We start from the raw sequence: 3998 nt of genomic DNA, 5'->3' as shown, positions 1-3998 counted from the left end.
TTTCTCTCCTCGTGGTCGTCTTCTTTGGAGGCTTCTCTTCCTCAGGACCATGTAGAACAGTGGTCCCCAACCTTTTTATCACCAGGGACCACTCAACGCTTGACAATTTTACTGAGGCCCGGTGGGGGGGGGGTAGTTTACTCCTCTACCCTCAACCACTGCCCTAACGCTCTCTGAACGCTATGGTAATGTTTAAACATACCTTCAAAATAAGATACAGACACGCCACAACAATGAACATAAGGAACATTTTATTTTCATGGAAATTTTAACTCATGACAATGACAAATCAATGGGAACCCTGAGCTTGTTTCTCTGCAACGAGACAATGACACCCGAACTGTGTTGTAAAGGGGGGGGGGAAAGGTATCCTTCGCGACCCACAAGTTGGGGTTCGCTAATGTAGAAGGTTCTAGTTTATCTCCACAACAACCTTGTGGTGTAGGATAGCCTCCCTGCCCTGTGGCTGGCCCTTCAGGGGAACTGGCTGGCCCCTGTGTGAGACAGGAGGCTGAACCGGATAGGCCCTCCCTGGTCTGACCCAGCAGGGCTCCCCTGATGTCCTTAGGAAGGCCTCAGCCTCTCTGCCCTGTGGCTGGGCCTTCAGGGGAAGTGACTGGCCCCTGGGTGAGATGGGAGGCTGGACTGGATGGGCCCTCCCTGGTCTGACCCAGCTGGGCTCCCCTGATGTCCTTAGGGAGGCCTCAGCCTCTCTGCCCTGTGGCTGGCCCTCCAGAGGAACTGACTGGCCCCTGGGTGAGACAAGAGGCTGGACTGGATGGGCCCTCCCTGGTCTGACCCAGCAGGGCTCCCCTGATGTCCTTAGGAAGGCCTCGGCCTCCTTGCCCTGTGGCTGGCCCTCCAGAGGAACTGGCTGGCCCCTGGGTGAGACGGGAGGCTGGACTGGATGGGCCCTCCCTGGTCTGACCCAGCAGGGTCCATCTAGTCCAACCCTCTGTTTCCCACAGTCATCCAACCCGAGGGGCCATCCTCTATGACGATGATGTTAGCCATTCAGTCATGTCTGCCTCTTGGTGATCTTGTGGCTTACCTGTTTCCATGTCTTCTGATCTTGCACCACTTCTTTGGCTTGCATGATGCTCTGGCCAGTGTCCGTTTAGATCGTCTCTCACCCCCGTGTTCTTTGCCATCCTGGTTTCCCTTGTCCACTGGCCAGGCCTAGCATAATTCCTCTCTCCATTGAGTTGGATCTCATGATACGGCCAAAGCAAGTGAGCCGGAGTTTGGTGCCTTTGCCTTCCAGTGATAGGTCAGCCTTTATGCGCTCTAGTATTTATTTCCTCGCTGGTGACTTCTGGAGCCCTCAGCAGCCTTCTCCAGCACCAGCCTTCGAATGAATCGATTCTGGTCCAATTTTTTCATTGCTTTCCCAGCCTTGAAAATAGGATAGATCTAACTAATCTCCATTTGGTAGTCGGGCCTCTGCCCTTGCCCTTCCACGTTTGGTTCAAGCTCATCATTGCTGAGCGACCCAGAGCCATTTGACGCTTATCCAAGAAATATGAATTCTTGACCCTCCTCTGTCTGACCGCCTTTCAAGAGGGAGGCAGGATGGGAGGAGCCAGGACTTGGCTCTGCGACCCCCCCCCCCCCCCACGCATCGACCCAGCCCCCACTTCCTCCTCAGGGAGGAGTTTTCTCCCAGGCCCAACTGGCCCAGGGATCCTGGATGTTTCTTGTGTTCCCCTCTGCACAGGGGTCCCTGGGAGTGTGTGTGTGAGGGGAAGGCGTGCATTTAATGCAAAGAGGTGGTTTTTGTAGAATCATAGATTTCGAAGATCAACCCCCTGCACAATGCAGGAACTCACCTGCCCGCCCACAGTGACCCCAATTGTACCCTGCTTTTCACTGCCCAAAGGAGTCTCAAAGTGGCTTACAAGTGCCTTCCTCTCTGCCTGGGAGGTACTGACTGGGCCAGGGCCATCCAACATGTGGAGGAGCGGGGAATCAAGCCGGATGAGAAGCCGCCGCTCTTAACCGCAACACCACACTGGCTGTGGACGCAGAGTGGTTGACCCTTGAGGTCTTGTCTGTCCGTCTGTGTGACTCTCTGTCTTGTCAACCCTTCCATGAGCAACTCGCCCATTCTCCCCCCCTCGATCGATGTGCACACCTGCCTTTTATGCCACTAATAGGCTCCAAGCCAGAACCCCCGCCCCTCCCCCGCGGGACTCGGCTTTTAACAATGGCCCCAAAACAAAGAGGGAGGGAGAGACAAGCGGAGGCCAGGAAGAGGAGACAGATGGTGTTTGCCTTGCTGGACACAGCTGCTGTACAAACCTAACTCTCCACTGCTTACGCAGAACAAGAAGGGAAAAAACTGGAGCCGGCAGCTCTGGGACTTTTCCTTCCAGTGCAGATCCAGTTCTGGCTAGAGGGGGGAGGGCAGTTAAATGTATACATTTAAAGATTTGCACCTTGCTTTTCTCTCCAATGGGCATAACAACCTCCCCTCCTCACTTGTATTGTCACAACAACCCTATGGGGTAGATCAGACTGAAAGCACAACTAGGCTAGATCACTTTATGTGACAGAGTAGAGATTAGAACCCGGCTCCCAGTCCAAAATTCTGAGCCGGGCCCCCCAACTTTTTGCAGGCCACAGATACGCTTGGAATTCCGGCACGGCACGGTGGGCCCAGCAAGAACATGGCTGCTGCAGGAGGAGGAGCCAGCCACAAAAACAATTGCTGCAGTTGAACAAGGCTCAGACGCAAAGGCAACATTTAAAAAAGAATCTGCACAGCCCATCAAATCCCAATAACCAGACCAGAGACCTACCTGGCCCCACCCCCTTGCCAAGAAAAACAGAACATGGGCACCGTGTTGGAGACCCCTTGCTCCAATTCTCCCTGCTCCCAGCTACCACCCAATGGACCCAGCCTGTTGTCTACAGCCAAGTCCTCCTGTTCACAACCCCACCCACCCCCACCCCCAGAAGGCCAATGTGTCTCTCTCAGTCTGCCAACAGGAGGCACACTCTGGGCCAGGGCTAGTCAAACTGCGGCCCTCCAGATGTCCATGGGCTACAATTCCCAGAAGCCCCTGCCAGCATTCGCTGGCAGGGGCTTCTGGGAATTGTAGCCCATGGACATCTGGAGGGCCGCAGTTTGACTAGCCCTGCTCTGGGCCTTTGATGCAGTGGGCCAGAGTCCAGGTGAGCGCCTGTCCCTGAGGCTGCGTTCGGGGGGCTTTGGGGTCCTCCCTTGGTGACTGTGCTGGCAGGGGGGCGCACTGGAACTCTCCGGGTGCTGCGCCCAGCATGATTCAGGTTGTGCGGACTGAGTGAATCTCGCCACTCTCCGTGGGGCTTGTATCTTTGTCGAAGATATTCTCAGACGTATCTGGTGCTTTTGATTAAAAACTGCTTGGGGGAAGCTTGTAAACATAATTGTTAGAACTTGAAATGACGGAGCAATAAAATGAGGAAGATGCCAGCCTAGGAAAACAAGTTAGTTTAAGGCAGCAGATAATAAAACATGTGTTAGCTGCCTTTGACACAACTACAACATTTGAAAACTAACACTGACGTTAATATCTAGTAATGGGGCCTGAGAAGAGAGGGGAAACAAACCCTAGAAGCCTCCAATAAAAGTTAATGAGAATGGGAGAGCGCTAGCATTTCACCAGGCTTGGCCAGGGCAGAATGCCTAGGAGGGGGTACCACTACCAAGCAGGCCCTGCCTTGAAGGCGCTGGGAACTCAGCACAAATCCTCAGAGATGGATTTTATTCAGAGGGACATGCGCTGCAGTACTCAGGAGCAAGTCTGGCAACTTGGATTAAACCCCATTAAATTCAGGAAGGTTTCCGGGGCTGGTGGAAGCCTGGGTGGGACTGCGTTTGGTTTTTGAAAGACAAGGGCTTTCTCTTTGGGTGCCAGTGCTGCAGAGATTTTGGCAGATGGCACGGGCTGTGATCACTCCCCCCACTCTCCCTTATCCCGCTTAGTTGCTTCTCTTTTAGAAGGGCGAATAAT

The sequence above is a fragment of the Paroedura picta genome, unplaced genomic scaffold (genome assembly GCF_049243985.1).
Source record: "Paroedura picta isolate Pp20150507F unplaced genomic scaffold, Ppicta_v3.0 Ppicta_v3_sca21, whole genome shotgun sequence".
Classification (NCBI taxonomy): Eukaryota; Metazoa; Chordata; class Lepidosauria; order Squamata; family Gekkonidae; genus Paroedura; species Paroedura picta.
The sequence above is the reverse complement of the archived record's forward strand: the minus strand, read 5'-3'. Positions refer to the sequence as shown.